Source organism: Lissotriton vulgaris, chromosome 1_2 (assembly GCF_964263255.1).
Source record: "Lissotriton vulgaris chromosome 1_2, aLisVul1.2, whole genome shotgun sequence".
In the NCBI taxonomy this organism is placed as follows: Eukaryota; Metazoa; Chordata; class Amphibia; order Caudata; family Salamandridae; genus Lissotriton; species Lissotriton vulgaris.
In genome coordinates, this window is record NC_141686.1 from 18,935,138 (window position 1) to 18,960,371 (window position 25,234).

Genomic DNA, 25,234 nt, shown 5'->3' on the forward strand with positions numbered 1-25,234 from the left:
TCAGTTGTCACCATTAGTCAGTCTGTGTTGTACAATCCTGGTTTGACGTCTTTGAGTGTCTTAACCAAGAATACTTTGCTTTGGCTTAACTCAGAGTGACCCCTGTAAGCAAGGGCTCGTGCAAGTACATTCATAGTTGACACAAATAGGCACTGACCACTGTCTTCTATTCCCATTGTATTCAATAAGCCAGGTGAAGGTAGAATCAATGTTGGGAGGCCTTGCCAGATAGGCCAAGCCCAGTTGTACGGTGTGGCCACTACAAGCCCAGGTGCCCCGCACAGTGTTAGGGGAGGCTACCAGCAGAAAGTCCCAGATCTAGCACAATCTCGAAGTAGGCCTATGTCCACACAGTGGGAGAAATCCAGGGCCGTGCAGCGGAAGCCAGCGCCTCTGGTCTGCCACAATCACAGGTCGGTCAGCTCTCACAGGCAGTGTTCCCAGCCAGCGAGGCTGTCATGTAGTCCCACTCATTTGGGCTCGTCTTATGCAGGTCTCAACAGGGGACCAGGACAAGCTCCCAATAGACCCTGAATGAGCAAGGTGGGCTGGCTAGCCCCGGAACAGGAGCAGGAGCAGGAGAGGGGCACAGACGGGCAAATGGGCCTCAGGGAGGTGAGTAGCATTACCAGGTTAAGGGGGGGAAAGCCAGGTCACATATCAAGGACCCTAGTGGCTTTGAAACCTTTGGCCTTTATATGCTAAAACAATAGCCATCCTGCTAGATAAAGTGTGAACACCTTCCTCAGGAGAAGCATTGTTTCTAACCTTAGAGATCTCTCACCTACAGGGGGTCAAAAACGTGCCTGTGGTGGCAGGCTGGACGATACCAGTCAGATAGCTCACTAAGAGACCTGTAGGATTCAGAAGGCACCTCTAAGATGCCCTCTGGGTGCATATCAGGACAAATCCTATACTGGCATGAGTATGGATTCAGCAAGATGAGGTGTTTGATACCAAACACCATTATTTTCAGTGAAGACATTGTGTAGCTGGGTAACTCGTAATGACCAGTGCCCAGTACATATAATTAAAATGGCTCCCTGATCACTTGTAATATCTAGCAACGGAACTAGACATCACAGGGGTATATCTGCTCGCGCACTAGAGCCACCAGCTGGTCATAGCGTCAGATTCCTTAAATGCAATGTAGGAAGCACCCAAGTTGTGTGATTTTGGCTTAAGAAATCGAAAATTACTACCAACTTCAAGTTGGTGGTAATTTGCGATTTCTTTGAAAAATTCGCTTTTTTGCATTTTTCAAAGTGCCATGTGGCGCACATACATGCCTTAGGGCATGTATGTGCGCCACATGTGCACACATACATATTTCAGGGGTGGTACAGGGTGTCCTTTTGACACCCTTGCACCCTTGAAATTGCATTCGCAATTTGCAAGTACCTAATGGGTACTCGCAAATTGCGAATGTCTTCCCATTCATTCCTATGGGCCTCTAGACCCATAGGAATGAAAGGGAAGGTATTCCTTAATTGCGAATTACAATTTGCGATTCGCAATTAAGGAATATGTAGGAATCGCAATTATTATTGTGATTCCTACATACATAGTATTTTGCGAGTCCTTAATAGCGATTCGCTAAAATTCACTTTTAAGTACTCGCAAAACCGCTTTTTCATACATATGCCCCTTAGTTCGTGCCTACTGAATCAGTTTTTCATAAACTCCTGAAGAGGAACTTTTTAGCCTGGAATAAGCATCCGAAGGCGGAGACTTATAGTTGTCTGACTCGGGGGTATGAGGGACAAGAAAGTGTTACGAGCTTTTGCTGGCAGATTTGGGGGCGCAAACGCGCACGTTCCGTCCCGCGCCGTGCACATGCGCGCGCATATACACAGACAGACAGACACTCGCTCACACACACCCCCTCCCCCCCCACAGTCACACACACACACACACACACAGACTCCAAGACACATACACACACGCACGCACGCACGCTCACACACATACACAGCCCCCCGCCGCCGCACGCGTACACACACATGCCCCCCACCCTCGCAGCTCAGCAACAAGGCGAAGCCCCACTTGTTGGGTACTGTGGGTACTGCTGTTCTATTACACGAGCCGTCACGAGCGTGGTGATTGCCTGTCACAGCTCGTGACGGTCTCGTGTTGTTGAAAGAATGTTATCTTTCAAAATGGGGGGAGGTTTGCGGTTGATAAGATTGTTAGGTTCTCGGGGCATTCCCTGACTGGAGCTCGACTTGTATAGTTGTGTCCAATAAACATCGTTGTTCTCCAATCTGTTTCCACCTGTTCCTTCATACTTCCTACACTGGCGACGGGCGGGTTCTTCGATTTCCGCGTTTTAAAAAAAAAAATGCGGAAATCGAATCGAAAAAATAAGGAAACTAAGGAATTAAGGGAAGATTGCATCGCTGGAACTAACATTTTGGAAATTTTACCTTTCGAGGAGTTTCATTCTAGAGGAGGTTCGTTCTGGAATTGGTATGAGCCTTTTCAGAAATTTGAAGTGCGTGGAAGACTGGATATATTTGTCGGAAGCATAGGCAAGTCACAGTTGCGTGTGAGGATCTCGAGCGTGCACGCTCCTGTTGAGCTCGATCTCCTGCAGATAACATCACTCACACCACATCCGATACGCTTCCAGAACAAGGCCAATTTGTTTTAGAAATAGCGTACAAACGACGTAGCGGCCATTTTTTTTCTTAAAAAAAAAAAAAGGAATTTAACTCCGAGGAAGTGAATATCATCGATCCGTTTTATGACTGTTTCTCTTGCTAAGTGGACACCGGAAGGTATTAATTTTTTTTCCAATTTTACTGTGCCAACAGTTCTGTGGAACTTCAACGTTTGGATGTCATTCTTTGGCAAATTTTTTCTCCCGGTTTCCATGGCAACCATCTAACATTTCTTGTCTGCAGTGAACACTGACTTAAAAAAAAAAGTGTGGTTTATTTTTTTTTTCTTTTGTTATTCTGTTTTATTTCTGAAATGTCTGGTATTGTTCCCCCTCCTTCCTTCCTTTCATCTCCAGGTGAACCACCTATGGCTTGGGAAATATGGGAGCCTGTTTTCTAGCATATGTAGACGTACTAGAGGAGGGAGAATGTGAGGCTGAGAGGAAGTTATCTCTATTAAAACATTGTTTGGGTGGTATTGCCTTGAAGGAATATAAAACTTTACCCCCTTTAGTCAACCCAGGGAATTTAAATGTTTATGAGTATGCTGCATCACAATTGAATTTACGTTATGGTAAAAAGAAAAATGTTGTAATGGAGAGGTTTATTTTTTATTCTCGAAAACAACGTGCAGATGAACCTGTGGAAGATTTTGTTTCAGCTCTACGATCATTAGCTGTTACATGTGATTTTGAACACATTTCTTACGAGCAAGTGTTAAGAGACCAAATTCTAATGAGAACTAATAACAAAAAAGTACAAGAACGACTTTGGACCACATCTGATTTATAAACCTCGTTGTTCTCCAATCTGTTTCCACCTGTTCCTTCATACTTCCTACACCACTCACCGGCTTCCTTGGTGCGGCGGCGGCTCTCCTCTCATCGGCAGCTGCAGGGCCCGGCAGCAGGACTTTTCCTCCCTCCTTCGGCACCGGGGCGCAGGGTAGGCTCCTGCCTGCTCCGGTGCTCCAAACAGCCGCGGCTCTTCCATGGGAGGCGGGGTAGGCTCCCGCCCTCCTACCTCCTGTTTCCGGTTGTCCCGCCCGGCCTGCCTGACTTCCTGGTCACAGGCCGGTGGCGATCTTCGGTTTGTACCGGGCTGCGGCGGTGATGCGGGGGGACACACGAGGGGTAGGCTCCCTCCAGAATTTAATTACTTAAGGCCCCAAGATGGCTGCAAATTATGGGGCAGTGGCGCTTTTGCTCGCACGTGATGGCAATTATCAGGGCCGGGTCTACAGTACATGCTGCTGCACGCAATTGACTTTCTTTTACCTCACTACTGGTACTGTAACTGAACTTTACAGTGTCACAGTGTTACTGTTATTTTAGGGAACTCGTTCGTAGTACCTGCTTCTGAGCTTGTCCATCTGTCTCATCATTAATCCACAGTCCCAGTCAGAGTCAGTGCAATCTATGTTCCGCGAACCGCGGCCGCGCGGACCTTAGTTCAGTGTTCCCGTCCAGTGGGCGGGGGGATACTGATTGATGTGGGTTGGATAGGATTTTGAGTCTTTAATCTGAGGGGGTGGGGTGGCAGCAGGCAGCATGAGCGTGCGCAGATTTCAGATTGCGCATTACCACGCCCCAGCACACCCACGCATGGGCCGGTCTCATCCCACCACCAAGTATTCACACTTCAACGGACATTCAACTGAACTCTCCAGCCAGCGCGACGATGACGTTAGTGGAGGACCGCAGGCTCACAGCAGTAGTAGTGTAGCCAGCCACTAGCCACCACTAGTACTGTAGTAACAGCCCAACAGCTGCAGCACCAGGTGAGACAGGCACTGCAGGCTATCAGGCCCGCCTGGCCGAGTGTGCCCTTATTTATCAATTAATAACGCACGCACCGCAGTGTACTGTCTAAAGCACTCTGCAGTCAGTGTGTGTCGTGTATCCGCTTTCTGGCTTTGTTTCGAAAACTGACTAATGATGCCCCCCCACGTTCCCTTAACCCTACACCCTACACTCGTTGATAAAGTAAGTTGGTAGACTTGCTAAACTAAGTCTACTGCAGAATGAGCACGCAGATGGTCACCTCTGGCCTGGATTTTGGTTCAAGGGTTGGTGGTGGGTGGCAGCAGGCAGCGCAGGGCTTTAAGTCGGGTGAAAAAACGGGGGGGGGGTCTCTCAAAAGGGCGTAGCCAGTGTAATTAGGGGCGTGCCTTTAAAGTACAGGTTAAAAATCTGTGTTTACTGTTTCGCATAGTGTGCAGCCCGACTTGTATTTTGCTGTTTCTGTCATTGCATCCAGATATGTTATACAACAACAAGTAACCTCATACGCAATGAATCTGTTGCCCGTTCCAGTAAGTTTCTGGGCTGGTGCTAAAAATTGACAGAAGGGTACACAGGTGTAAATGTGACTGACCTCACCATCTCATGGAAGAGTGGCTTGGCACTGTGTGCAATCATTCACAAATGCTGCCCTGACCTCATGTAAGTCATATGTTCTCTTCTGTCTTCTATTGTCTTAAACCTCCACACAAAAAGTTCATTTGATACCCTATGTCAGATACACAGCAAACTATCTTGTATTGAAATCTTTGATAATGCACTAAGTCATCATTTGCAATACCCTGTTGTACCATTTTACCAGCAGTTATCCCTTTGATGTGCAGTGGTAGACGCCACCTCATCCCTTCCAGCTTGCAACATGCCCTCAGTTACGTCCACTACAGGACCCTACTTACATTGATCACTTAAGTGCCCAGGACCTGGGAGCCACCCATTATACAATTTTCTAGTAGCAATTTCAATCATTAAGACATTTTAGTAATCATATCCAACTAATCTGACCAATGGAATTCAGCCTTGTCAGTGGTTATCGTCAGGGCCACTGGAATTACGCAATGGTGGGCTGTGCCAATTTTTCTCATAATTATAGATTTGCCACATTTGCAACATAATCCATCATGTACAGATTTCAACAAAAAATGTTTCTAGCTCACGCGGTTCAAATGTTACTAAAAAAATACTGCTGCACGTGTTACTGCGTAGTGGAAGGCTCTTTGCAAAGGTTGACTGGACACCTTTCTGTTGCTTATTGCTATATTTGAATATTAAACTGGTACTAATGAGGTGCACTCAATGACCAGCCGGTGTTAACAAGTGTAAAAAGTACAAATTAATGAAGTAATGCTATTATTAAATGTGCTGAATTACACTGCATAATTTTCCTTTTCTTGCGGCATAATTTACTCAACCTTGTAGCAAAGTTGTCCCTCTTCTGGCGCATAATTCCAGTGGCCCTATGTATTAATAGCAGTTACTTTTGGTCATTGATGCATCGTGCAGAGACCTCGATTTCTTCTATATTACATGGATAAAGCCTGTTGTAACTTCTGTGTCAACATATAATTGCTGTAGCAATGATCATGTATTGTAGGTACAGATTACCAGCTGAATTTTATTAGATGCTACTAAAAGATTTTACAGGAAGGTATGGTATGGTATGGTTGGAAAGGGTCAGGGCAACTTCACAAATCACGTCAGGTGTGAGTGGTGTATTTAATCCAGGTACCACACTGCACTTACTAAAAAAATGTTTTTTCGTTTTGTACCATACATTTTCTTAAACCACTGCTCTTTATAAGGTATCACTAAAGGTATTGCACAGGATATGTGAAAATCACTTATACCTGTCTTGAAAACATAGAAATGTTACTTGTGTGTACTAAAAACTTGGCAGCTATGTTTGGGCCGCGCTGGTGATAGTCGGGTGACACTAGTCAGTGGGGACGGTGATAGTGTCACTCACAGTCATTGAAATGTCACTCATAATTACACTGAAATTATGAATATGTCACACATAGCAATCTGAAACCTTGGCAGCTATGGCGCTAGGCAGGTGAATACAGCGCTCCCAAGTGCTATAAAACTTGTCGCTTCAGAGCCCCCACATCCTAAAAATCTCACCACACACTGAAAGGGAGCAGGCTCTGGGGTCATCGGTCTAAAGCACTTTTCTAGTAAAAAGATTATTCCACACACACTGTCATCCAGAGACCCAGTACCCCTGATACTCTCCTGCAGCACTCTCACCACAGTGAGACTCGTGTGAAACCAATGACGTGTCAGAGGGAGAATGACACCAAAGGATGAAAGGTAGAGGCTGCCCAGCAGAGATGTGAACATATAATCAGCAGAGAAACACACACACACTCACATACATACATACATACATACACACATACATACACACAGATACATACACACACACATACGTACATACAAACACACACAAACAAACCCAAACACATAAACACACGCTCACACACATACATATATGCACACGCACGCATGCACACAAAGTCACTGAAAAAAAGGACAAATTAACACTAGGCATCAATTACATTAAACAATGTTCCATGTGTAGCGCTTAACACAAAAACGAATGAATAGCCCCTGACAACTATCCAACACTGCCAGCTCTTTCCTGTATACCCGAGCATATTGTATAATGCTATTAAAACAGAGACTTTTTTGGTCAATCCTGAGCAGCGCATGTGCTGCTCTTCGAAGCACGCTGTATTCAGGTATGGACTTGCTAAATGTGTAGCGCTTAACACAAAAACGAATAAATAGCCCCTGACAACTATCCAACACTGCCAGCTCTTTCCTGTATACCCGAGCATATTGTATAATGCTATTAAAACAGAGACTTTTTAGGTCGATCCTGAGCAGCGCATGTACTGCTCTTCCAAGCACGCTGTATTCAGGTATGGACTTGCTAAGATAAGCTTGCAGTTTTGTCCTATCGCTGAAGGTTGGTAGGTTGGGGAAGAAGTGTCTGGGGCGTCCTTTAAACAAGCATTTGCAATGCAATAGGTTTCAATTTTGCGAAAGTTCAAGCTATTAGCATTGTAAATGACAATGCCTTTTATTTATGTTTTAAAAGCAAAAACATAAATAAAAGGCATTGCCATTTACAATGCCAATAGCTCTAACTTTATAATGCGAGACCTATTGCATTGCAAATGCTTGTTATATATAGGCCTCCTGTTCTTGGTTTTAATAATTGCCTGTTCCACTTTTAAGCCCTTGTGCCGGGACCCCTATTCAGATGCAGCAGCGCTAAATAAATGTTATTGTATTGTATCGTATTCTATTGCATTACAAATTCGTGAATCTGGTCCTCAGTTTCAGACAAGGATTGTTCAACCATCACGTCTTTCATTGAGTGGTCTGGTCTCAGCACACCAGCCCATGCTCTAAAGGTGACGTCATTGGTTTCCATCTACCAAATTCTGTGCTACCAAGTCTCCTAACACTCATCAAGCGCTGTGCTACTTCCTGCTGCTGGCCTTTAGTTGGGATCTGTAAGTTTGATCACAACGCTCCCATTCCATGTTCTCACCTCTGACTCCAAGTGGAAACGTTTTTCGCTGTAAATAAATCCCTTCCTCGTAGCCAATCAAAAAATCGGGTGGTGTTTGGTGAAAGGTTTCACGTTTACACATTTACTCCAACCATCTTTTCTCTACTAGGATTCCTGTTTAAATTGTGTGGAAACAAAATGAATTCGATTATTTTGTAATACGCAAACTAACAATTTCAAAGGTGCTTAGCGTCTTTGCAATGGCAACTTGCACTGCCATCTCTCCCTAGGAGCATCCACAGATGATTAATGCAGCAGGCCTTTTCAGCCTATGCACATAGGATAGGGAATAATAGCCCTATATACACCAGGGCCGCTCCAACCATTCTCCTTTTAAGGAAAGAGACGAAAACTCAGCCCTTTAAAGAATACCACATCACAATGTAGGTACAGCACATTTCCGCTCCCAGGGTTCCGCCACTTATAGGCACTTGTTGACTATACTTACCTTTGACCCTGCAGGTTCACACTATACAAATACCACATACATACCATAGAAAATCTGCCTTATAGGTTTATTTTCCGTGGAACTATGTTTTATCTGCAGGTGATACACTCTAAATAGTCTGCGAATTAAGATACATGATATTTCGTCTCAAATGCTTTTTTGGGCATTTTTCATTTTAAACTGCACCGTCCACAAAGTACTCCCCTGACAAGCACGACAAGCAGCATTGCTCCTCGGTGAAACTGTGCATGGTGAAGCCCAACTTACAAATGAATGAATGAATGAAGACGCATTTCTATAGCGCATGGCTACTCAAGAGCATCCTAGCGCTTGTATGCAAATGCTACATGCATGTGTGTTTCCTGTGATCTGAATCATTGTCTGATGTCGCTATGCCATTGGCTGGCTCGGATGCTCAGAAGTGGGAGCAGCATTTTATACTACATGCCAGAACCGAACAGACTTGGACCCCCCCATCACTACACTTTCAAGAAGATGTCAGCCTGCGTCGAACCATACATAACTTTTACTATAAATGGATATATTGATTCATTCTTCCGCACTGATGTAACCTAGGTTTTTGGTCCAAAAGTGTTCTCATTCTTGGCAGGTCATATTTACAAAGTGCCTTCCTAATGGTCTTCAAATTCTCAGGAAAATTGCTTTTTTTCCAATAAAATACTATTGTTGTGTCTGGAGTCGTCTATTCTCCATAACATTGGAATCTCACCCCGTGGTTTTAAGACTATGGTGTTAGCAGTAAAGGCACTCACTGGCACCGCGTAGATATAAAGTGCTGTTTAATGCGAAAAGTCCAGCGGTTTTTATGTTTGAATATCCCTATAAACTGTAGAAGTTAAAATTTAGGGATAACGTTTTAACTGGGATTGCTAATTCCTCATATATACAACCCTGCAAACCGCAGGTTTTGTGAGTGACGTACAGAGCAAATTGGGGCCCAGATTTACTAAGGGTTGAGTAGGCCCTCGCGTGATGCTGAGCAGTTTTGTGCTACTCCAGCAGCCTTTTTAATGGTAAGTAAATTGGTGTAATGCTTTGCGTCACTTTACGTTACTTTTCACCGCTGTGCGCCATGGGCTAGTAAATAGTACCAACCCAGGTAAACTAAAAGTAGCTTCTGGTAAAGCGTCCTTGTACAGCAGTTTATGAGTTCAATTTACTTTTGTGTAAGTTTACTACATTTTGGTATTCACAAAGATAAACATAGATGAAAAGTAGTTTTTTGTGTAAAAAATGTGTATATAAATATATATATCACACTTTCTGCAAGTGGTTGAATTTGCAAAAAATCACATTCATTGGGCTTCATGGCACTGTGCATCTATTATAGGAATATGTACTTCCTGAGTGAACCCATTTTCCTAAAGCACCCCCTCTTGTTGAGCCAGTCAGTTCTGTGTCCATTGTTCATACAATGTCTCCCTTCCATCCCTCTGCATACTGAAACAAGTGACTGCGTGTCTAGGCTTGCCAATACTCCCATAAAAACACCTTAGAGGCATATGTTACTGTGACTGTCATCTACTCGGTGGCAGTCCCAGGACTCGGTTTTTGTTCTTGTTTCAGAACTTGCCCCATTCCTAAGTAATTATGATGCTCACCAATGTAGGACTTGTCCACTGTCTTCCAGGAGTGGTAGTCTTCTGTTGGGAGCCATATTACTGAGAATCAGAAACACCTGCAATTCACACACATACAACCACACACACAATATATACACTGAACAAAAACAAAGGCTAACGTGGAGTTATACATGAGGAAGATAATAAGATTTTTACGTACATAAAAAACCTTAGAAATTCGTATTTTACCAGTGATAAGTAATTGACATAAGTTATAACTTCTTTCATTAAATTTCTCTATTTTAAAAAAATAAAGTAATATATTATGATACGATCATTTTACAAACTAAAGCCACACAGCGTGCGGCCTTCAGCCTTCCAACACCATCATCAATGATGTTATTTAAGAGGTCATCAGTGATGGATCTTATCAATGATATTATGGAACATGTCATGAATGGTGTGATGTCATAAGTAGTGCATGGCGAGGGTGTGAGTTATAGTAACTACAGTTAACTATAACTGGTGAATGTCAGTATTTTTTTATTTTAAAATGTTAAATGTTTTATTGACAGTGTCGCTTAACTATAATGTCACTTTAACTTTTGTTATTTTCAGTGAATTTTTGAGGTTTTAAAAAAATTGCAAAGGAAGTTATTATTACCGTATCTAACTTAAATGTAACTTTAACCTTTGTTTTTTAGTGAATTTCTGAGGTTTCGTTTTCAATGTAAAGTAACAATGTGTGTCATTTTAAGTGAGGCAAATGGTAAGCTCTCCTGAGTTCATGTATTCAATGACCAAGGCATATTATTTCAACATTTTTTTAAATTGTTACTAGTGGGGCTGCCACGCTCTCTGCAGCACCTCACAACATCGAAAAAAATGCTTGGTGTTTCCACTGCCTCTTCTCGGGGGCTCACGAAGATGAAACAATACACATAAAAAGCCCCTGCAGGACATTATGGGGCGCGCACTGGCAGGAGCAGTGAATATAAAAACATAAGCAGCTACTTCACTCATTTCAGAGTTGTGTTGTTTTGTATCTGTTTATTTATGTTGTTTGCCCTGGTCCCATTCAGGGCACCCAACAACTATGTGTAATGTTGGGGGCTGCAAGGGGTAGGGTATTGCCCCAGTTGCTCAGCGGGCTCCCCTGGCCAGCACCCATCCAGGATGCCAGCAGGATCCAACAATCTATTTTGTTGGATGCCCAGGTCTCGCCCTAGGCACCAAACAATTTAAAACATTGAGGCAATGGGACGAGGCTCATGGGAAGGGGTCCCCCGGGGTATTAGGTGGCTCGGGAAGGAGGGCACACAAGTGGCACCCTCCCCTTTAAAAAATAAGAAAGAAATTGTAAAGCAACAATGTGCCGACTATGGGATCCACCCCATTTTCGCTAATTTTACCACGGTACTGCAAAAATAGCTTTTGCATTTGGCCCCAGAGGAGGTCCCTCAGGAACCGCCACAACAGACCTAGGGGGTCTGGGTATCCCTGCCCCCATTTCTTATTTTTATTTTACTTTCAGGACCTGGGGACTGAGTCCCCAAGTACTAAAATGTCTGGCAAAAATCTTTGTCTGTGCGTCAGCCAATCGGATCTTGATCTTTTGATCTACTGGTCCCTCGGTACTCCTGCATCTCTACCTATCTATACATTTTGAACCTTATTTTTTCAAAAACAACAGAATGTATTTACTCCAAAACATAAAAAGCACACTTTCTGGGTATAGGTCTAGCTTTCTGACAAATATGGTGTAAATACCTTCAGGCATTTTGACTGTAGCGTTGTCTAAAGCTCTTTAGGTAAATTGCATGGGAGAAATGCATTTTAGAACACCCCTTTTTCTCAGATCATCCTGGAACTTCCAGAAAGGGGCTAAGGTGGATGGCACTTTCTTTCGTGCAAGCCTTGTGTGAAGATTGTTCAATTGGCACCAAAATTACTAGCAACAAAAAAAACATTTCCTTTGGAAACCTGGTCCTGACTATCCACAATGGTGACTGCCACAGTGTAATACATGTATTTCAGATCTGTCAAGCAGGGGCCAAGTAAAGAGTAATTTGCCTTTTTATTTCCAATATGATTCTTTGCACTTCTATACAGAGAAATGACTGACAGAATTACAGCAAATTTGGCATGTAAGTAGGTGCTAAGGTTGGGAATGAAGAAGTAAAATTTAATGCACAGAAGATCCATGGCTCGGGAACCGTAGACTTCCGCAATTCCAAAATTAAAAACATACCGTAATCTGATAAGGTGAGGGAGCTTTTTCCCCTGTTGGCCCTTTTTGGTACCACAGATCCAGAGACGGGTCCCTGGTAATGGAACAATTTGATTGGCTGGCCAAACATTGAGGGATATATATATAAATAGATAGGGCACATAAGGGAGCAGTGTGAGAACAACCTGACCCAAGTCCAATGTGGTGGGGTCTGTCTTTGAATTTGAATTAAAAAAATACATATGTTTCTATGGGATTAGTGGATCCTATGAAATATGACCTCTGACTGTGTGACAGGCCCATTCTGGAGTCCAAGATATCACTAAGCATTACTGGCCTGATTCCACGAAAACAGGGATGAAAAATGAACCTTTTTAAGTCTGTTGTTGAATATGTGTATCTGATTACAGAGCTGCAAATCCTGTACAGGCCCCATAAGCATGACAGAGGCAACACCAGACTTCGGCCAGTGGGGACTGGTAACTCACAGGGCCTGGTCTGTGGCTCCCTCTTTCTTGGCCCAAGCCCCCTCTTTCTTGGCAAGAGATCAAGCCATCTTGCCCAGCCTTGCTGCGCATAGGGGCAGCTGACCACAGACGGTGGGGTGAAAATATACAGTATATAATAGAACTAGAAAATTATAGACGTCATGCGCTGCTGTATATAATAGATTTGGAAAAATATACAAATACAAACCTGTGAGGCCTTGCCTGGGCTGCAGGTGCCGTGACCATCCAACACTGATCACTTCTATCCCATTGTTTGCCTTCAGGTGTCCCTGCCATGAGGCATCCCAAGGACCTTATCCAGTGCCATTGCCCCTTTTTAGGTCTCGCGACCTATCAATGCGCGCAAGCGCATTGAGCGGAGCGAGAATTCATGTCGGCAAAATTCTCTTCAAACCAAGGGCTTTCAGCCCGCGGTTTTCTTGCAGTTCGCGTGAATCACGTGAGCAAACATGCACGCGCATTCACGGCCAGGGCTTCTCCTCCCCTAATTATTCATGGCCGGCCGCAGGCCGGCCGTACTTTCAGTTTCCCGCTTCTCCTCCCCTAATCATTCATTCCCGGCCCCTCACAGCACATCAAAGGGCTTCGCCCAGCGTGCGCTCTGCGGCTTCTCCTCCCCTATGCCCCCAGGCCGTGTTCCCTCCCCTGCTACCCCATCCTCAGTCATCCCTCGCACCCCCTCCTCCTTCAGCCCCCCACCATTTGCTTTTGCTTGTTTACGTCGATTTCCTGACGATGGCCCCGTTTGTTCTTGTTTTCTAATGCCCTTCTTTTCGTGCAGCCTTTTTTTTTCTTTTCTCACTATTCTTTCCAGTGTTTTCGAGTCTTCTCCTCTACCATTTCCTCCCTTCTTTTTTTGGCAGCTAATCAAAAAAACTTCTTGTAGCATTAGTAATTCTACCAGTTTAAAATAATTACTCATGAGTAACGTTAAGTTTAAATATATGCGATCAGTTGATTTCACTTCCATTAAAAGAGTAACAATTGTGCATAAATGAATCCGAAGGTCAATAAAATAAGCACCATTGAGTTCAGTAGAATAACAATAAAAATCTGGAATTGGCACCAAGAAACTGCTATAAAGGCGCTTTACAAAAAGAGTTAAACTATAACTATTGTATTAATCATGCATTCACGTTTAACACAACGAAAATGGTTCCTTCTTTCAGAGGATACACTTGAGTCACATATCGACCGAGCAGCATCGTCCATTTTAGCAAACCTTTGCCTACATTTTAAACTAAGAAAGGGTGGCTTGTCAACAAAATTAGCAGAACTAAAAAGCGTCAATGCAAACGTACGCAAATTTTGTAATTTCAGCTCTTTCCAACTGCAAAGTGTTCTAGGAAGAAGAGCCCTCAGTCTTCAACGAGGAGAGGTTGTGTGCTGTGTAACTGACTTTACCCATCTGTGGAACCCTATACTGCTCACATTTTGCTCTAAATAATTGAGTACCTTGTATATAAAGCGGGTTGAGGGATATTTAAAAAAGCGGTTTGAAGGATATTTAAAAAAAAAAATTTTAACTGATAAGTATAAACTATTTTTCAGTCGAGAGGAGTCAATTTGAACACATACTTTCTTGTTATGGCTTCACAGGCAGAGAGAGGGATTAACATCGAGGCAATTAAGCAACAAACGCCCTCGGCCCGGGGAGGCAACGCATGCAATTCAAGATGAGATGCGCTTCAGTTGCACTTTGGGCGGACTCACACTTGCGCACACGTGTTTTATCCCTCAAGTTTTCTTAAATTGTTAGGAGACATTTGTTTTCTTGCAAATTAATTCTTTTCAGCTCTTTATGATAGCTCAGAGCCACATAAAGGGGGATGAACGATGGCGTACTGAGCTCAAGCTGCGAAACAGGAGGAGACAAATGGAGAGCCCCGCTGTGGGGGACAATGTAGGCAGGAATTCCAAGCTCGACAGGAGAGAAAACAGCTTTTCTTTTTCCGCAGATCTCGCAGGCTGCTGACATGCATTTCGCCGGTACAGGGCAGGCTTGCTATGTGAAATCGGCAACCAAGTCGGCACACACATCCTGCTCCTCTCCGTGGCCTAAATCATAATGTGTTAAGTAACAGCAACTTGTTTTACCAACTCATAAACCTCACAGGAACAATGCGTTTCTAAAACGCTTCAGCAGTAATCCTGTTTTTATTCGGACAATGTCAGTCGGTGCAATTTAAATTGAAATGCGTTTACTCTTTTTACACACACTTCTCCCTAATTAGGACAATATCAGTAGGTGCCATTTACATTTTTTTTCAAAGTCCCATACCTCACATGAACAATGCGTTTCCAAAACGCTTCAGCAATAATCCTTTTTTGAATGGGACAATGTCAGTCGGTGCCATTTAAATTGAAATGCGTTTACTTTTTTACACACACTTCTCCCTAATTAGGACAATGTCAGTAGGTGCCATTTCCTTTTTTTTACAAAGTCCAAAACCTCACATGAACAATGCGTTTCCAAAACGCTTCAGCAATAATCCTTTTTTTAATGTGGGACAATGTCAGTCGGTGCCATTTAATGGGTGCCATTTCCATTTTAATGCTGTTAAATTTTTTTCCCCAAATCAACAAAGTTCATGTGAACGGTGCGGTCTCAAAATGCATTGGCGTGCGCGCCACGCTCTCCTTCTGCTGCCACACGCCTTTAGCTCACCAGGCTGGACAACCCCTCACCCCCCATATGCTCGTTCGCCAAAGTCCCTCCCACCCTTCCTTAGATCTTCACTTTTGTTCGAACTTTCAGTGTGAGTTTTCACAGGCCAAAAGGCACTGGAGTGATTTACATGAGCCCGTGCCAGTGTATGCGTTTTTTAAATACAAATACAGTTTACTTTTTTTTTTAACCAAGTCTCAAACCTCACATGAACAATGCGTTTCAAAATCGCTTCTGCACTAATCCTGTTTTTATTAGGACAATGTCAGTCTGTGGCATTTACATTTTTTACCAACTCACAAACCTCACAGGGACAATGCGTTTCTAAAACGCTTCAGCAGTAATCCTGTTTTTATTCGGACAATGTCAGTCGGTGCCATTTAAATTGAAATGCGTTTACTTTTTTTACACACACTTCCCCCTAAAACATGTTGCATTACAAATGCTATAGGTGTCACATTTGCGAAAGTTATAACTATTGGGATTGTAAATGACAAAGCTATAAATTTAGCTATTTTCAAAAACAACACATAAATAAAAAAATGGTCATTTACAAGACCAATAGCTCAAACTTTCCTAATGCGAGACCTATTGGCAACGCCAGTGCTTGTTACCATTACAGTGGAGATATTTTCTGTTAACAGCTTGAAACTGCCACCACACATGTGGTGGTTTAACGACCTCCAACAGCTCCCCCCTGAGGTTTAGGGGAACCCCCAACAGTTCCAAAACCCTGACAATGTTCAGGATGAGCATATCCATTCCGACACTAGAGAGGTGAACCCGGTCATCAGCGTAGAAACCCTGAACTCTCAGGTTCATAACACTGTACCTCAAAAACCCCAGGCCATGGACCTACAAAACTTGTTCATGGATATGTTCAACTTTCTCCTGGACCCAGCTACCTCTTCCAGGTTGTCGGCATCTCGCCGTTCAAACTGTGCAATAACATTCGACCACACTATGTCGGCCGGATCGTCCAGTCTGGATAGGAGGACTAAATCTACCTCAATGGCTAGTGGCTTGCGACTGATCGCTGCCAGGTCTTTTCCCACAAGAGAGACAACTACCGCAGATGGATTCTTGTGTTCCCGTTGCCCCTCCTGTGCCACAGGGAGAAGCTCCTTCCACCTTATACCTGGCCTCCTGAGCGATATCACCTTGGTGTTGCAAAGCCCTAAAGTGGAGCCACCATTCCTGCTTCTCACCCAACGCCGTGCCCTCGTGACATATAAATGTCCTTTTATCCAGAATGTTCACTCGCTCAGTCCATCACCTGAAAGAGACAGTACGCCCAGATCAACAAGCTGCTATCATAATGTAAGACTTAAATGCTGAGGACCTCCATCTCCCTAAGCGCTGGATCCCCTCTTCACCCATGCCATGAGCTGCTGCAGTGGTGGCCAACCCGATGCAGAAGGAGTGAGATCCAAAGTGGATGGGCGCCAGGTTGGCCTAAGGAAGTGCCAATCACAATACAACAATAAACTGAAACCTGCTGAGGAAGCCAATGTCTACCTGTATAAACAAAGGTGGGTCACCCCCACCCTGGTCGGCATGTACTGGCGGGTTATGCACACTGGGTAGTGCTTGCTGATTGTGAGGCAGTCTACCTGCAAGACCTGCCCTCTCCCTTCCTGGTCTTTCTTTGCCCTTCTCTAAAACAGAACTAGTGTTGCCCTGATGCAGGTCTTCAAACCGCAAACATGCTGAGCCCGGATTCACCCTGGATGGCGCCACTATTTTGCTCAACCTAAAGGTCCAAAGACAACTTTGAACAAGATAGTCCTTCTGGTGGACGTACATGTCCCTGGCAAAGTCTTGAATATCACCTTTAGCTGCTTGAAGTCAATGGACTGCCTGGCGTCGCGACCCTTTGGCTGCACCCGGTTCCAGCCCTCCATTGCAATGTGGCAATAGTAGCAGTTGGTCAGGTGCATGTCCCTGTGCAGCTTAGAGTGATATGCTTCCGTGCTTAGGTGTGTCTGTGCCCAGGATTTGGACTTGCCCTTCTCGAAGGCCCTATGTATAAATTCCTCTACCTCGCCTCTGGTGCAAGTTCTTGTGTCACCCCCGTTCACCCTCTTGAACCTCTCAAGGCACTTATGATAGATGGTCGTGGTTTTTGGGGCCATTCCCTTGTCTGTGAGTACTGCTAGGTCAGCTGCACTGTCTCCCATATGTCTGCTGGTAGGGGTGTCATCTGTGCGTCTGACGAGGGTGCCAGTTGGCAGAACCGTTGCCATTGAAAACGGGATAGCGCGTCAGCAAAGACGTTATTACGAGCCCATACATGCCAAGCCCTAATTGCCTTGTTGTACCCCAGCTGGCAGCCACAAGGTGCTGCAAGAGATTCAGTACCCTTGGGCAGCTCGCTGACACCGTGTTTATGGCTTGTAGTCAGTGTGGTTGTAGGACCACAAGGTTATTTGCTTGTTTTCCAGCTGCGCATTCCATAACCTGAAAGCCAGCACGATTGTGAATAGCTCCAATAGAGCCACGTTCTAAAGCGGTGACTGCTGAATGGACAGCTTGTTGTCCTGGCCCCTTTGACCCCTCATGAGGCCATGCCCCGCTCCATGTGATTGGGCCGTTTAAAGCCCTCTGATCACGGTCACCAAGTGACCACTCGCTATTGTCATCTTTTGGCAGGCTTTTTCCTGCCCTTTCTGCTACTGTGCCCCCTTTGAGTGTCGACTCGCAGGGGGTGCTAGCCACCCCTTGATGTTGGCTATGCCTCTGCCCTGGCCGTAGTATTCCTTGAAACAATAACTTGCGTCATCTTGAAATAGTAAATTGCGTCACTGTGAGGAATCACAGTGCCTCACTCAATGGTGTATTTATAAAGTTCGGACATACACACATATGTATCTATTTTGTTCCCAGCATGTGGCATGTGGTAGGGTTTCACTAATCATGTGTTGAGGGGACAGTCATTGTCATTAGTGGGTAAAACTAAGGCATAATGGTGTAGTGTGCCGAACCACAGTGTCATGTGTGCATATTTGCAAAGTCACCAAGTAGAATATAGTAGTTGTACCTGGGTCATCATTATACTAATTATTATAGGAAGCATTTGGAGTATTCAATGAAGTGTTATTTGTATTATCTGTGACTGCATGGTGAAACAGGTATATTTTTTGCAGCTACAGCCCACGAAGGACTATCTGTAAACTTGTTGAGGGCAAAGTGTGTGCACAATCAAAGGCTATTATGATGAAGAAGAAGTCACTGCGAACAATCTTAGGTTATTTAGAAGCTGGTGGCATTCCATCAACTCGCCAGAACTGCGGAGGCTATGGCCTCTACTCCACTGGTGAAGAACCGCCCTGCCATATTCAAAGATGTCAGCCTGTTTGGTGAGCATCTCTAAACCAGCAGAATAAACCGGAAGACCCCTTTCCTCTGAATTCTGAAGAGTTTGCTGAGCGACTGAAAATTTTGGTACATGTGCTCTGCAAACTTTTTGTTTTTGTTTTTCAAGAATATACTCCAAAAGCAGAAGCTGTTTTGTGAAAACAAAAAATCAGTGCCCCTGCTAGCAGCTTAGACACAGTGGAGGTGTGCAGTTTGTTTTCCTTGGAGTGATGTGTAGTTGAACAAGTTACTGTTGGATGATAACATAGATCATTCAAAATCTCTGTAGATATTCTTAGTCCATGGATGACATAGTCAAACAAATGTGATAACCTTTGCTGGTCTTAACATTCCATTTTGGTTGGAGAAGATAATGTAACCTGCAGTTTCTGTCTTGTTTGTTCCATGTTTGGTTTTCATGTGTCATTATAGAGTATCACCTGACTATGTAATCGGAAGCCTGATATGTCCACCCCAGGGATGTCGGGCAGTGTACACTGAAAGGCCCACCTTATTTAGGGCAGTCTTTCTAACACACATTTTTCCTATTCTGGCCTGGCGCTCTCAAACCAGAACAAATATGTCAAGTGTGTAAAGACCATTTGTTTTTCGTTTTTCAGAAAATATCCTGTTTTGGTGGTTTGTTCCTGAAATGTGTCAAGACAATTTGTTTTTCATTTTCCAGTAAAAGAACTGTTTTGGTGCTTTGTTTCTGAAAACCCAAAAGGTATGCCTCGACCTGCTTCATCACCCTCTGCATGATTTGAAAGACGTTCAGATGAATGCACACGAATCCAGAAAAACGGACACACACACTCTCATTAGCAGCAGACCGGACTACAGCAACGCTCTCTAGGCAGAGATCAACAAGAACTCCTTCACAAACTCAAGACCATCCAGAATGCCGCAGCCAGACTGACCCTCAACATTTCCTGTCACAGTCACATCACCCAACATCTCCACGACCTCCACTGGCTCCCAGTTGAAAGAAGAATAACTTTCAAACTCCTCACACACGCATGCAAGGCCCTTCACAACATCAGACCAACATAACTGAACTACCACCCCCCCCTTCCATGTGCCCAAAAACACCTCCAATCAGCCAATCTCTCTTTGACCACCATCCCACGCATCTATATGACCAGAACGGGAGGAATGTCCTTCTCCTACCTCACAGCCAAAGCCTGGAATGACCTCCACCTCCGGCAAGCTCCCACATTGCCTCAGTTCAGGAAGGACCTCAAGACCTGGCTCTTCGGATAACCCCAGCACTAAACTGAGCCGCACCTTCTCCCCCATCGTCTTGAGACCCTCATGGGTGGATAGTTACACTTTACCAACCTTGATTGATTAATTGATTGATTGAAGAAGAACTGCTGACTATTTTGGCTGGGCTCAGCACAAAGACACTCCAGAAGAATTTAGACTTTTTACGGAGAGTCAAGTAAAAGCAGGAGGGTCGATACTCTTTTTTACCATTCAAACACAGGAGAACATCCAATGGTTAAAATAAAACTGGTGCGAGTTGCTGAATATGATAAACGACACTGAGCTTGGACTAAATGCTAGCAAGGAAGAACCAAGAGCCATCCGCATTATAGTGATGCAACATCGGTACATGTTGGACTTGATGACTGATATGGAGGGTGGGGTGTGTGCCAAGATTGGTACCCCCTGTTGTACCTTTATTCTGGGAAATGATCTTGACAACGGACCTCTCATACTTGCCATCCAAGAACTGCATCGTCTGCAAGCTGGCATGAAGAAGGAGGGCGGTGCCTCTGTGCAGGACTAGTTGCATAGTATATTTTCTTGGATAACCCTATGGGTGTCCAAGCTATTCACATCACTTATCCCGGTTTTCGTTGATGTACTTCTGTTGTGTGGTTTCCTACAAATGGGGGCTTTGTGCTGTAAAAACACAATCCTCAAATTAGGTAGTATGCACATAGCTAGGGAGAAAGTAACAGACACTACAGCAACACACACAGTTTTAAATAATATAACCATCATTACATAAGAGGAGGATAAAGTAGCTAAAAATTCAACTAGAGGGGGAAGTGTAGGTATGGGTGAATATGATCTCAATGTATACCATGATATATGCAGGTCTGACAAGAGAAATATCAATAAATGCAAAGTCAGTGTATGCCATAATCTATGCACGCATAACAATGTCGATAACAGTAGAAGCAATGTCAATGCATGCTATGATCTATGCATGCATAATAATGTCAATATTAGTACAGACAATATCGATGTATGCTATGCCAACTGTACACACAATACTGAGGAAGTTGGTAGAAATTATTTATATGACAACCACATTATTTGTAGAAGTTCTAATGAACTCATATCATTGCTGTTGAATTCACTCAATGTTATCCCGCGAACCCCGAGTGAGAGATAAGTGGTCATACATACCCTGCAACCGCAACCCACGCCTATTAATTGCCAGAAGACAAACACAAACCCAGGAAAAACCCTAATTAATCCCCTGGATAGTCAGTTTCACAAGAAACAGGTCTGAGGAAATTGGTCCCAATAAAACATGTTTGGCCAGGGGTGAGCGTCCCCCAAAAATACCACAAGCTAGATGCCACATGCAGTTAGGAACACTCATGTTTTCACAAAAGAAAAGACCCCACTAAGTTCCAGGGAACAGGGTACTGTCAACACTAAGTCAAAGAAAAATCCCCGGACTACTCATGCTTTTCTACACACTCTTGCCTTTCATACACACAGATCTTATGAACAAATACAATTTTTAAATATGTACCAAGCCAACACGGAAATATAACGTTTACACTCTCTGTTTTTTATTGGTTTTGTGTTTTTTTTAATTTAAAATTCAGATCACTTTCTGAAGAACATTATTAAAAACATACATAATATTATCACATTTGAATCAATTGATCACAACAATGCATAAGATGTACAAAGTTAAAAACAAAAAATAAAACAACATACAATTCTTACTGTTGGGCTACCCTAACTTCCAAGTACACAGTATTACAGTTAACAACCCCTCCTAACCTGTAGGTACACAAATTCCTACTGACGTGCTATATTGACCCAATAACTTCATATAATCATAGGGAGATTTAGAAAAAACAGTATCCAAACTTATGGTATATCTGCTATCTAGTTGGGTTTATAATGGGTTATAATAGCGTCTTATTTTCTGTATTCCACGAATCGTAAATGAATATTAGTTCTATTTTGTAAGGGAATTTAAATGTCATGTGTACTAAAATATGGAAAATTCAGTATTACTAATGAGGGTTATTATTAATATTCAACTTACAGAACATATCTGGTTCGTGGAATACAGAAAATAAGACGCTATACCTCGTTAAATGAATTTTAATCAAACACAAGGTAAGAACCCTGTCAATCCCTTTAGGTCAGAAAACTAAACTAGTTCATGGCAAAGGGGGACAAATAAGTGACATGTAATATTTTATTCAAAACAGAACATAGCTACTAGAATAAAGATAGGAAAATTATACAAGAAACGACAACGGAGAAATGGAAAATCGTGCAGCTCTCTCCAAGGTAAATTTAAACATATGCGAATAACAGCAAGACTAGAACAATGGATAGAGTGGATCAGTGATTTTTTATTACACTTTTCCTAGGTTAACCATAATAGCAGATGAACAAAGAGAAGAGTGTGATAGGAATATCGTCCTGGTCACACATTTCTTCGTTTGCCAACTACTAACCTGATTAGGAAAAGGTATTCTGTCTTTATATAAAAATTCCAAGGTTGAATGAAAGACCAATATAGGAGCTAATTATCTCAACATCGTGCTTTTGATCCTACAGGGCAATTTATGCAACAGGAAGCCCTACAAGGGATATAAAAAACATCCAAGACCTATAATTAACTCCAAGCAGGAAAAGGAGGGAAATAAGCATTGCCATTCCTTCGTTTTGAAAATAAGGCGAGCATTCAGACTTGAATGAATGCGGGGGTTGAACGGGGGACGACTGATAGTTTGAGCCCAGCACCGAAATATAACGGAGGGTAATAAGAGTTTCAATTGTACCATAGAAATGAGATGTGACTATGTCAAAATAAAAATAAAAATACCTGCTAGAAAGTGTGTCTCTATAGCAACATCTATAAAGTGGAGGAATAAAATAGAACACAATAGAAGAAAAAATATGTTTAGTGTGTACTGTCAGATAAAAAGAGATAAATTAGAACTTAGGATATTAGAATGTGAGACCATGAAAATGTTGTAGAAAGTACGATTTTAATTGTTACTTATCACTGTTTTACATACACAAAAAGAAACTTAGAAATGATGACCCAATGAATTATGCTGTCCTGAAGAAGGTGTTACCATATCATTGAAATAACACTGAAACGCGTCGACGCAAGGATGATTAGAACCCATTATAAACCCAACGAGATAGCAGATATACCATAAGTTTGGATACTGTTTTTTTCTAAATCTCCCTATGATTATATGAGGTTATTGGGTCTGTATAGCACGTCAGTAGGAATTTGTGTACCTACAGGTTAGGAGGGGTTGTTAACTGTAATTTATTGTGTACTTGGAAGTTAGGGTAGCCCAACAGTAAGAATTGTATGTTGTTTTATTTTTTGTTTTTAACTTTGTACATCTTATGCATTGTTGTGATCAATTGATTCAAATGTGATAATATTATGTATGGTTTTAATAATGTTCTTCAGAAAGTGATATGAATTTTAAATTTAAAAAACACAAAACTAATAAAATACAGAAAGGGTAAACGTTATATTTCCGTGTTAGCTTGGTACATATTTAAAAATTTTATTTGCTCAGATCTGGGTGTATGAAAGGCAAGAGTGTGTAGAAAAGCATGAGTAGTCCGGGGATTTTTCTTTGACTTACAGTTAGGAACACTCAACCAATCAGGACATAACATGCACAGCACATGTAGTGATCATTTGCTCGGCACACCTGACATCTAGACATATACACACTGGCCTGTGGTCGAGAGCCACCTGTGCCCTCTTGAAATACTTCTTGTCAGAATCTTTTCCGTCCGACTCGGGTTCGGGGAGTCTGGCTGACTGATTATGATGATTCCGAACACCGTTCAGTCGGACTCCCATTGACTTCAACGGGACCCTGTGTTCCAACCGAAAACACAGGCTCCCATTGCAAAAAGAAATGGTTGTGGAAAACCTTGCACCCTGTGGTGGGCACCCCAAGGTGCATGCCATACTGTGCATGGCCTGAAAGAAGGGTCCCATGGGTACCCCCACGGGTCCCAACCAAAGGCCTCCGGTGAAGGGGGCCCACTACGCGCCCCCAAAGTCAGTTTCCGACAGCCTTTTCGTGTCAGACAGACCGAGTCGGAAAGGCTGTCAGAATCCAACATTGTAATTGTTCGGTCAGAAAAGAGGTCCATTCAGCTGTACAAATCGGCTCTGACCAAACTCGGATTCTCTGAATGCTAGTCGTAACCGAGTCAGAATAACCTTCTATCGTAATCGGTTGATCGGAAATGTTTCGGAGTCGGTCGGAAACATGGGTTCCGACATGGGTTAGGAAAACCGAATGCCATTCGGAGCCTTTCTGACCAACATCGTAATGAGGCCCTTAGATGCTTTTCCAAGAATGCAGAATTTGTTATTGTACCTCATGAGATGTATATATTGTCCACCGAAAATTCTGTCCAGCTAGAGACTTTCTGCAGACGCAACTCTGTTGATACTTTCACGGCTGCTGCGTTAAATTAAACCAACTTGTTCCTGTTTTGCTAAATGCCACTTGTCTTTTCATTTCTTTAAGATAAATTCAGATCAAAGCAACAGTATGCTGTGCTCCCAACAGATAATGCCTTAACTCCTCGAAGGCATATTTGATGACCAACAGTTCCCTCTCTGCCACTGTATAGTTTGTTTCAGCAGGGTTAAGTTTTTGTGAGTAAAATTCTGCTGGGTGTATCTGCCCAGTAACTGGGTGGCTTTGGGACTACACCTTTCCTACAACAGTTTGGGATGCATCTACCTCTACAGTAAATGGCTGAGAGAGATCTGGATGTTAAGAATTGGGGCTGTAATAAATCATTCTTTTAGGGTCTGAAAAGCCTTCACTCATTCACCATCTCTGTGGAAGTGCACCCCTTTCTTCAAGAGTCTAATAATTGGAGAGACCAAAGTATAAAACTGACAGATAAAGCGTACATAAAAGTTAGCGAATCCCCAAAAAACGTTGCACTTCCTTGACTGAATGAAGAGATTTCCAACTCATAATTGCTTTTACTTTCTTGTTATCCATTTGTATTCCCTTTGCAGAAATGATAAATCCTAAAAATTCTACCTCCTCCACATGAAAAATAATTTTTTCTAACTTCGCAAACATTTGATGTTTGCTCAATTTTCCCA